Genomic DNA, 12,248 nt, shown 5'->3' on the forward strand with positions numbered 1-12,248 from the left:
ACAGTGAAATTCGAAGGCTGTGGTGTTATGTTGTGGTCGTGTCTTTTCATGGAGGGGGCTTGCACCCATTGTTGTTTTGCATGGCACTATCACAGGCGTACATTGGTGCTTTAAGCACCTTCATGCTTCCCACTGTTGAAGAGCAATTCGGGGATGGCGATTGCATCTGTCAACACCATCGAGCACCTGTTCATAAAGCGCGGCCTGTGACGGAGTGGTTACAGTACAATAACATCCCTGTAATGGACTGGCCTGCACAGTTTCCTGACCTGAATCCTATAGAACACCTTTGGGATGATTTGGAACGCCGAATTCGTGCCAGGCCTCACCGACCGATATCCTGTCCTCAGTGCAGCACTCCGTGAAGAATGGGCTGCCATTCACCAAGAAACCTTCCAGCAGTTGACTGAACGTATGCCTGCGAGAGTGGAAGCTGTCATGAAGGCTAAAGTGGGCCAACACCGTACTGAATTCCAGCATTGCCGATGGAGGTCACCAAGAACTTGTAAGTCGTTTTCAACCAGGCGTCCGGATACTTTAGATCACATAGTGTACAAAACGCAATACTCCATTCTGTACCAGTCAAAGGAGATCTAAAATAATACAATTGTTTGTTGAATACCAGATTCAAATGCATAAAGACGTAGAAGACCATATAGATGACTTTTTTAGACTGAATGTGTAAAAGTCGTTTCTATCATTAAGATATTCCTGTGGTGTTTTAATGTACATATAATAATACATTTAGTACTAGTTGGAACAATGCCTTCAGCTGGTATTCGGCAGACCGTGCCGAGGCACTTTCGCTCCTTTCGTCGCTTGCAATAGCATTAGCACTCTGGTACGTGGCGTGGTTAACGTCAGTAGCCGGTGCAGCGACTGGCAGTTGACTGTCAACATAAGTAAATCTGACGTTCCGCGTGAGTAAAAGGAAAGGCCCATTATTGTGTGATTACGCGAACGATCACGGCAGTCACTCACGTCGAGGAATATACGTGTGGAGGGACTTAAAGTGCTGCTGATGCAGATAAAACTCATCGTAGGAAAGGCAGATGCCAGGCTGGTATTCGTAGGAAGAGTCCCCAGGAAATGTAGTCCATCAACAGAGGAGGTAACTTACAAAAGCCTCCTCTGACCAATACTTGAATACGTAAGATCCAAAGAAGAGTAGCACGTTTAGTCACAGATCCATTTAGTAAGAGCGAAAACATCATGGAGACGGTCAGCCAACTAGAGTCGCAGACAGTGCAAGAGAGGCATCGTGTATCATGGTGTGGGTTGGGGTTGGGTTGTTTGGGGAAGGAGACCAAACAGCGAGGTCATCGGTCTCTTCGGATTCGGGAAGGATGGGAAAGGAAGTCGGCTGTGCCCTTTCGAAGAAGCCATCCCAGCATTTGCCTGGACCGATTTAGGAAAATCATGGAAAACCTGAATCAGGATGGCCGGACGCGGGATTGAACTGTCGTCCTCCCAAATCATCATGGTGTGGTTTACTGTTAAAATCCTGAAAGCTTAGTTTCCTAGAAGAATCGACCAATATGTTATTTCTTTCACCTGTATCTCGCAGGAAGATCAGCAGGATAAAATTAGACAGATTCGAGCCCAAACGAGGGCTTACTAATAGTCGCTCATCATACGTATCATATACGACTGGAACAGGTCAGCAGGGAAATGACAATGGTACATGGAGTACCGTCTACCACGCGCCGTAAGGTCACTTGCGGAGTATAGTCCACGATATAATCGAAGTGATCTATGGCGGACAGTGCAAATCACGACAGAGCTTATCATGAACTGTGTGAACCTCCGTATGTACCAGGTGGTTATAATTGAAGTGCAGCTGTTCAGAGTGTTGGCTATAGTTACCGTATGGCTGCGAAACGTGGTAGATACACTAATGCGTCAATGCGGAATCGATTTACACTGAAAAAAAAATTAGTTCCAATTTCGATCACCAGGCGCACATTGGTTAGCACAGTGGACTCGCATTTGGGAGGACGACAGTTCAAATCAGCATCCGGCCACCCTGATTCAGGTTTTCCGTGACTTTTCTACATCTTTTCAGACAAATGCTGGGACAGTTTATTTGAAAGGGCACGGTCGATTTCCTTCCCCATTCTTGCCGAATACGAATTGTGCTCCGTCTCTAATGAGCTCGCTATCGACAGGAACTCAAACACTAATTTCCTTACAACGTTCAAATCTGGTGCTGTGAATGCAAAAAAAGGCGTATAGAAATGCTTGCATGTGTAATGGATTAGGAACAGGAAGTGGGCAGAAAATGTCAAACAAGTGAGAAAGGCATAATGTTCATTTTCTTATTAAGAGTCACACAGTTTGCTCAATATGAGCACTGGAGATTTCGTTGAGGTGTGATCGCACAGTTGCTCGCAGCGGTTTCAGTGGAATCTCAGCAACGTGTTCCTATTGGATGCAAGTCAGGTGATCTTGCAGATCATGCACCTGGAAAATCTCTGGAGACAACACGTTCGTGGGACACTGGATTAAGAGGTCTTCCGCTGGTGAGCGGTATGAGATGTCGCCCCATCTTGCACAAAAATAGTTGTTTCCACACAGCTGCGTTCTTCCGCAGCAGGAATTATTGCATGTTTTACCGAACATCCCACTCCGCTGTGACAGTGCTAGAGTCATTCAAAGAAAGTCTTTGGTCATTTGTGCCTGAATACCCAGATCATGGAATACCAGTTGGCGGTGGCTTTAACCTAACGAGTACAGACTGGGGCGCGTGTGGATTCATTGCAGGGGATACACACAGGCAGTCCTGTGAAGTACTTTTGAACACGTTTACCGGAAACTATCTTGAGCAGTTAGTTGGGAGCCAACAGGCAATGGAGGTATCTTGGGCCTTGTAGGTACAAACAGGCCAGACCATATCGATGACAGTATAGAGAGACTGGGATTCGTGACCATGATATCACAGCGACTATGGTTACAAAAGTTAACGAATCAGTCTAGAAAGCTAAGAGAGTGTTTCTGCTAGAAAGAGTAGTCAAGCAGTTGTTGACAACTCGCTTAGTCAATGAACTGCAGTCAATTAGGCCAGCCGGCGTGGCCGAGCGATTCTAGGCTCTTCAGTCTGGAACCGCGTGACCCCTATGGTCGCAGGTTCGAATCCTGCCTTAGGCATGGATGTGTGTGATGTCCTTAGGTTAGTTAGGTATAAGTAGTTCTGAGTGAAAGGGAGTGATGACCTCAAATGTTAAGTCCCATAGTGCTCAGAGCTATTTGAACCATTTTTGTAGTAATTTAGTTCCAAAATGATGGCCATAGAGGAATTATGGGCAAATTTTAAACAGGTTGTAAATCGTATTCTGGAAAGGTACGAGGTGTGATTGGAAAGTTTTAAGAATGGCCTTGTAATTGTACAATGGTGGTACTTACATGCTACTGTGATGCATTTCCTTCAAAATAGTCCCATTCTGACTGAACACACCGACTCCAATGGTGTTTCCAATTTTGGAAACATTCCTGGAAATTTTTTTCCTGAAGTGTGTTAAGGGCGCTCTGAATATGGTGGTTGTGGAAGCACAGGAATTTTGAATGTGGAATAAAATTCAACGATGGAGAAGGCACAATGAGCCGGAGCGTCGTCATGGTGTAGCACCCAACTTCTGTCTTTCCACAATGCAGGCCTTTTCTTCTGCAAGCGCTCAAAGGACACATTAGTGGTGTTCCTGGTTAATTGTGTGTCCTCCAGGTGTAAATTCGTGATGCACAATACCGGTAGAATGGAAGAAAATCACCAACACTGTCTTCACCTTCGACCGACTTTGCTGTTGTTTTTCCGGTCATGGTGAACCTGCAGTCTTCCACTGCGAAGAGTGCACTTTGGTGTCAGGATCACATCCAAACAGCCACGATTCGCAACCTGTAACTACCCTGTTTAACAAATCTGGGTCATTTTCAGTCCCACTTCAAGTCGGTATTGTCTATGGTCACTTGACAACAGTTTTGGAATTAATTTTGCGAGCACTCGGTGCATGTTCAGTTCTTCAGTTAAAATTGACTGAACTGCATAGAAACTTAAATGAAGCAGCAAATTGTAAGTCTACGATCAGAGCACACTAAGTCGCGAATTTTCACAACATTTTTACTCGTTTTTTAGGTGGAAAGACAGCCTGACCGAGGTTTATCTTGAAATGAATCTGTTGCACCAGACAAAAACGTTTGACTGGCTCATACAATTATCTCCAAAAGCTGTTTTTAATAGTTGTAAGTCTCAGAAGCTGATTTCTCGATTTTAAAACAAACTTTCAGACACGTTGCTCTGTTTTTAAGTCCATTTTCACGCAGACAGAATCCGGCAACAAGCCGTAACAGACACACACTCAACCAGCTAGCTGCCACAATGAATTGAATAAAGGAAACGCAGTTTCCTGTCAGTGGGCGTTCAAGGACAAGGCAATGACTCACTCCCCACTCTCTGTGTACCCGCCCGCCGAACCTGTAAGCAGAAGCGGATCCATTCTTAAAACTTTCCAGTCATACCTCGTATGTCCCTAGTAAGTGGATGAAGGACGGAATAGACCCACCGTGGTTTAAGAAAGAAATTCGGAAAAAGCTGATGAAGGAAAGGCTGTTGAACTCTCGGTTAAAAGAGAACGTGCATATGACGACAGGCAAAGATTCGTGCCTCTATGAAAAGATCAACGCACAAAGCATAGAACAGCTACTGGCCTCATACCTTGGCTTAAGATATGGCAGAAAACCCGAAAAAAATTCTGGTCGTATGTAAAATTGCCAAGCGGGTATAAGGCACTCGTTGACCAGTCTGGTTTGGCCGTAGACGATAGCAAAAGGAAGGCCGAAGTTTTAAATTCCACGTTTAAGCAATCGTTCACGCAGGAGAATGACAAATGTACCGTCGTTTGACCATCGCACAGAGTCCCGTATGGATGACACAGTAACAAACGTCCCTGGCGTAGAGAAACAACTGAAAGGTCCGGATGGAATCCCAATTCGGTTTTACAGAGCACTCCTTACTTAGTTTGCATGTGTAGCGCATCTGTAGACCAGCGCAAAGTGGCAAGCGGCTGGAACGAAGCGTCTGTGACTCCTCTTATAAGGGTAAAAAAGCGGCCCCGCAAAATTACAGACCAATTTCCTTAATATGGATTTGCTGCAGAATTCTAGAACACGTTCCGAGTACGAATATAATAAATTTCCTAGAAACCGAAAAGCTTTTCTCATGCCCTCGAATCAAATGGTTCAAATGTGTCTGAGCACTGTGGGACTTAACATCTGAGGTCATTAGTCCCCTAGAAAACTACTTAAACCTAACTAACCTAAGGACATCACACACATCCATGACCGAGGCAGGATTCGAACCTGCGACCGTAGCGGTCGCGCGGTTCCAGACTGAAGCGCCTAGAACCGCTCCGCCGCTCGGCCACTCCGGCCGGCGCCTTCGAATCAGCACGGCTTTAGAAAGTATCGCTCGTGCGAAACTCAGCTTGCTCTTTACATGATACACTGCTAACTCTGGGTGAAGGGCAACAGGCTGATTCCGAATATCAAGATTACCGAAGAAGCGTTCGACACGGTACCCTATTGCAGACTGTTACCGAAGGTAAGTGCATACGGAATAGGCTCCCAGATCCGCGAGTGGCTCGAATACTTCTTCAGTAATGGAACCCAGTATGTTGTCCTCGACGGCGAGTGTTCATTGGAGACAGGGGTAACTTGAGAAGTGCCCCAGGGAAGTGTGGTGGACCGTTGCTATTTTCTTTATACGCAAATGTTCTGGCAGCCAGGGTGGGCAGCCACCTGCTGTTGTTCCTGACGAAGCTGCAGTGTGCAGGAAGGTGTCGAAGATAATTCACTGTGAGTAGATACAAAATGACGTAGATAAAATTTCTAGTTGGAGTGATGAATGGCAGCCGGCTCTTGAGGTAGAAAAATGAAAGTTAATGCGGATGAGTATGTAAAACAAACCCTTAACGTTCGGATACAGCATTGGCAGTGTGCTGCTCGACACAGCCACGTCATTTAAATATCTAGGCGTGAGGTTGCAAAGCGATATGAAATGGAACGAGCGTCTGAGGATTGTGGTAGGGAAGGTGAATGGTCGACTTCGGTTTATTGGGAGAATTTAAAGGAAAGTGTGGTTCATCTGTAAAGGGGACTGCATATAGGACGCTAGCGCGATCTATTCTTGGGTACTGGAGTGTTTGGTAGCCGCACCAGGTCGGATTGAAAGAAGACATCGAAGCAATTCAGAGGTGAGCTGCCAGATTTGTTACCGGCAGGTTCGATCAGAGTGCAAGTGTTACGGATATGCTTTGGGACCTTAACAGGGGATTCCTGGAGGAAAGGCGACATTCATTTCGAAGAACTCTAAAGAGAAAGTTAAGGGGAACCATCATCTGAAGCTGACTACAGAACGATCCTACTGTCGCCAACATACATTTCAGATAAGGACCACGAAGACAGATGCGAGAAATTAAGGCTCTACCGGCAAGTGGAACAGGATAGGAAACGACCAGTTGTGGTACAGGCACCCTCCGCCACACACTCTCGGTGGCTTGCGGAGTATGTATGTAGATGCAGCCGGTCTCGATAATGTGCAGACATTCGGGAATCGGCAACGCGCCGCGAGTAATGAGTATAATGGGCGGGGGCACTACGAATGTAGTGCGGGGCAATACGTTGAGAATGTGGGTTTCGCGGGAGGCGTGCCAGAGATAAATCCCTGCAGTCGCGCTATCCTCTGTGTCCTCGGTGGCTCAGATGGATAGAGCGTCTGCCATGTAAGCAGGAGATCCCGGGTTCGAGTACCGGTCGGGATACACATTTTCATCTGTCCCTGTCGACGTATGTCAACGCCTGTAAGCAGCTAAGGGTGTTCATTTCATTGTAAAGAATGGCCCTGACTGACAATACCTTTCATGAATCACTTATCTCACAAAAATCTTTGTTACTCGAACTACTGCAATACTACTGAAGGCACGAACTACTGATAGGCGTAGTTAGCAAATGAAAGATTTTCATAGAGAACAAACAATGTATTTACCTTAATAGTGTTCAAAAGTCATAATATATATACATATTTACTGTCTCTGATGGACACACGTCCAGATCATCCGCTCTCAAAACTCCGCCATCTCTCTCCCCACATCCACCACTGCTGGCGGCTCACCTCCAACTGCGTAACGCTACGCGCTGTTCACATCCTACTGCCCAACACTACAATAGCGACTATTCCAACAATGCCAACCAGCCACAGACTGGACACAGCACAATCAGTGATTTTCATATAGAGCGCTACGTGGCGTTACCAACATAAAAACTTCAACAGCCTAGTTACAGGTCCACCCCATACAGTAACATAAGTGCACCAGCCGGTAGTAGAGATAGCACCTTCAGCTGCATTAGTAGGATGTTACTTTATTTGCGGTCCAATTCCGTCTTACGTTACACCAGCTTCAGGCCCGTCAATGATCATCATGACTTATTAATGCAGCTGAATGCGTCATACCTACTACATAAAGATACAGTAACAGCGCTGGTCCCACGATGTATCGGAAAGGGAATGTACGGAGAGGCGTGAGGTCTGTCTTCCAACAGAGGCATAATTTGACGTATACGTGAAACAGAAAAGTGGACGTGTATACTGGGTTCACTGACAGGTATCCACAGGAGTAAATGTGGTAACAAGACAAACTGAGGTTTTGCCTGAAGCATGTGCTGCGTGTAATTGAAATTTAATTGCAATATTGCGCTAAACGTACGTACGAATACGTGCCAAAGACGTTACAGGCTGCAGAAGTCAGTCAGATATCGGCCTTGTGGTCACAGTCTACCTAGTACGCATGGAAGTCAAGAAGTAATTCGAACTAAGTCACAAGCTTCTGCTAAGTCATTTGATCTGACTATATCTGATCCAGCATGTAAGTTATGTGCAGTATTAGGATTTCGCATTGCAGCGATTGCCACAGGGGTAATGTCACAACAGAGAACAATGGAATTCATCTTCGTGTTCAATACAGGAATGAATTACTCTCCACATGATACCGCTGATTTTAATATCATTTTCATTTAACACGAAAAAATTTGAAAAAAAAAAGAACGGGACTCTAGGATGCAGCATGCAGGATTTGGCGAAACGCATCAAGGCGAAAAGGTTTTGAACGGTTTTATGGTTTTGTACTCAATTTCTACATTTTACAGCACATTGCCATCTCTGGAGATAAATAACCCGTAAAGAAACACTTTCCCGGACACCCTGTGCTTAAAAGAACAAATGGGGCCTATGTTGTATGGGATACAGAATGAACGTTACAGCGAGGGTCATATATCTTAACTGTGTGGGGTTTAGGTATTCTCAAGCCTACTTGTCGATTTTTTTAAGGCAGTTTGATAAAGTCTCAAACGTGGCTGAGATTCCAGCTACTGTATGTACGTGCCCTTTGCCGTTACTCCCTTACGGCAGGACTATCACGTGACGTGGCCACGTGAGCCCTGGCGGATGAAGGGAGAGGGGAGAACCTCCCCCGCACCCAGCTGGCGTTATTGATTTAATAAGCAGCCTACCCCGAGCAGCCTTCTCTAACTGAGAAACAGGCAGCGAACAAGGGAGGGATGGATATTAGGGGCTGTCAGGAGAGTCAGGAAAACGAAGGCGTCGGGGAGCGCACTGTGGTGGAAGACGTAGCCGAGACTACGTGAAAAATACTCGTGGCATCCGGGAACTTAACGGACCAAGTCTCACCGGAGGCATGAAAGTCAGTAGCAAGACGACTAAAGCAATACATACGTGAAGAAAAAAAATGAGGCATTCAATTCACAGAATCAGTTGACGAGTTCTTGTATTATGGGAAGATGAAGACAACTGGACGAAAAAATACATAACGCGAGTAAGAAATAGGTGTGGAGTGGTTGTAGCAAACTAAATATGGTTTCCAAAACATTTCTATCGATCTGTGTGAAGTGGAAAGTTTACAGTTACTGCGTACTACAAATTTCTCCTTGTTGCAGTGACATATGAATTTTTCACGCGGCAGCAATTAAAAAACACAGGTAGCTATGAGAGAAACTATTAGATGCCGGCTCCCAGGTAGATGCCATTTTCCTTGACTTCCGGAAAGCGTTCGATATAGTTCCGCACTGTCGCCTGATAAACAAAGTAAGTGCCTACGAAATATCAGTTTTTAGCAAACAGAACACAGCATGTGGATCTTAATGGAGAAACGTCTACAGACGTTAAAGTAACCTCTGGCGTGCCACAGGGGAGTGTTGAAGAACCATTGCTTTTCACAATATATACAAATGACGTAGAAGATAGTGTCGGAACTTCCATGCGGCTTTTCGCAGATGATGCTGTAGTATACAGAGAAGTTGCAGCATTAGAAAATTGCAGCGAAATGCAGGAAGATCTGCAGCGGATAGGCACTTGGTGCAGGGAGTGGCAACTGAACCTTAACACAGAAAAATGTAATGTATTGAGAATACATAGAAAGAAGGATCCTTTATTGCACGATTATATGATAGCGGAACAGACACTGGTAGCAGTTACTTCCGTAAAATATCTGGGAGTATGCGTGCGGAACGATTTGAAGTGGGATGATCATATAAAATTAATTGTTGGTAAGGCGGGTGCCAGGTTGAGATTCATTGGGAGAGTCCTTAGAAAATGTAGTCCATCAACAAAGGAGGTGGCTTACAAAACACTCGTTCGACCTATACTTGAGTATTGCTCATCAGTGTGGGATCCGTACCAGGTCGGGTTGACAGAGGAGATAGAGAAGATCCAAAGAAGAGCGGCGCGTTTCGTCACAGGGTTATTTGGTAAGCGTGATAGCGTTACGGAGATGTTTAACAAACTCAAGTGGCAGACTCTGCAAGAGAGGCGCTCTGCATCGCGGTGTAGCTTGCTGTCCAGGTTTCGAGAGGTTGCGTTTCTGGACGAGGTATCGAATATATTGCTTCCCCCTACTTATACCTCCCGAGGAGATCACGAATGTAAAATTAGAGAGATTAGAGCGCTCACGGAGGCTTTCCGGCAGTCGTTCTTCCCGCGAACCATACGCGACTGGAACAGGAAAAGGAAGTAATGACAGTGGCACGTAAAGTGCCCTCCGTCACACACCGTTGGGTGGCTTGCGGAGAATAAATGTAGATGTAGATGTGCTGGCAGGTGGTAGGAGATAAGAGAACACACCAGCGGATGAAGGAACGAACCCGAATAGTGAACGTAACTGGGATTGTAATAAAAATGAAATGTATATGGTCCGGAACGGTAGGCACACAGACGAAGCATTTCTATGCTGTCTACGGAGAGATAAGAAGGGAACTAACGAAATACAGTCAGATGAGATAAAAGGTGTGCGAGTGACACGGATGGGTACAGATGAAGCTTGCAATTCTTGGAGAAGTTGGGATGAGGCCTTTATCCATCACTGGATGTTGAATGAATGGTGGTGTGGATTAAGCTTTCCTTTATTTCCATTTATATATAGATCGTGTGAAGAATGTTTGCTTATATGCTTTTCTCACTGTGTATGGGAACGATCTTCAGAACACTTCATAACAGTATTAGGTTACATATAGGGCAGACGTTATGTCTTTGTCAGATCAGGATGTTTTAACATACAAATCCTGACTTTTGTCTTCTTAGGTGCGTAACTTTCTCTTCGTTCGAACAGGCCTCGAAAGACCCAACGGTACCGACCGACCGCCGTGTCATCCTCAGTTGAAGGCGTCACTGTATGCAGATACAGAGGGGCGCGTGGTCAGCACACTACTCTCCCAGCCGTTGTCAGTTTTCTTGACCGGAACCCCTACTTTGCAACCGAGTAGGTCCCCAGTTGATCTCACTACGGCTGAGTGCAACCCACTTGCCAACGCTCGGCAGACCTGGACAGTCACCCATCAAAGTGCTATCCAAACCCGTTAGCGCTTAACTTCGGTGATCTGACGTGAACCGGTGTTACCACTGCGACACGATCGTTCACTAAGATGTGTAAGGATGTGTGTTATCGTGCTGGATTGGGTTGTTTGGGGGAAGAGACCAAACAGCGAGGTCATCGGTCTCATCGGATTAGGGAAGGATAGGGAAGGAAGTCGGCCGTGCCCTTTGAAAGGAACCATCCCAGCATTTGCCTGGAGCGATTTAGGGAAATCACGGAAAACCTAAATCAGGATGGCCGGACGCGGGATTGAACCGTCGTCCTCCCGAATGCGAGTCCAGTGTGCTAACCACTGCGCCACCTAGCTCGGTAGCTCTCCAACAGCGTGGATGTGTGGATGGGGTCATTTTTATGAAATATGGCGCACCTCCGCACATTGCAAATCCAGTTACGCAGCTGCTAAAGCGCCATTTCGGAAATGCTAGAATTATCAGCCGCCATTTCCCTACAGCCTAGCCGTCCCGATCACCTGATCTCGATGCGTGTGACTTCTGGCTGTGGGGCTCTCTGAAAGATGTTGTGTTCAGTGTTTCGATTGTAAACTGCATTGAAGACACGCATTGCGCAACACATTCTGAAACACTTCGATCAATTGTGGAACATGCTGTTTCTCGATTTCAACTTGTTGCAGAAAACGATGGACAGCATATCCAACATGTTTTGCGCCAAGTCACACGGAAATTAATAATCCGATTTGATTTTGATTGATGCATTTTATTTGGTTTTTGGCCTCAGGACAGTTAAAAACTGATGTGACTGGTGCTTTTTATGCACTTTTTCGCTTCAGGACAATTAAAAACCGTTTTTTCCATCCGATGTGATGCGACCTCGCCGTGGTGGATGGGCTTTCGTAACTAATAGTATCACGGTGTACACCCATGCACACTGAGCAGTACAGTTTGTTTAACGTCAAACGTACACCTTAGGCATAGTTGTACGATTCATTTGTCATTTGTAGCCGACTAGTATTACAAGGGTGATGTACTTGAGGACAATATTATGGAAAGGGAAGAGGATGTAGATGAAGATGAAATGGGAGATATGATACTGCGTGAAGAGTTTGACAGAGCACTGAAAGATCCGAGTCGAAACAAGGCCCCGGGAGTAGACAGCATTCCATTGGAACTACTGACAGCTTTGAGAGAGCCAGTCCTGACAAAACTCTACCATCTGGTGAGCAAGATGTATGAGACAGGCGAAATACCCTCAGACTTCAAGAAGAATATAATAATTCCAATCCCACAAAAAGCAGGTGTTGACAGATGTGAAAATTACCGAACTATCAGTTTAATAAGTCACAGATGCAAAATACTAACGCGA

Source organism: Schistocerca americana, chromosome 10, assembly GCF_021461395.2.
Source record: "Schistocerca americana isolate TAMUIC-IGC-003095 chromosome 10, iqSchAmer2.1, whole genome shotgun sequence".
In the NCBI taxonomy this organism is placed as follows: Eukaryota; Metazoa; Arthropoda; class Insecta; order Orthoptera; family Acrididae; genus Schistocerca; species Schistocerca americana.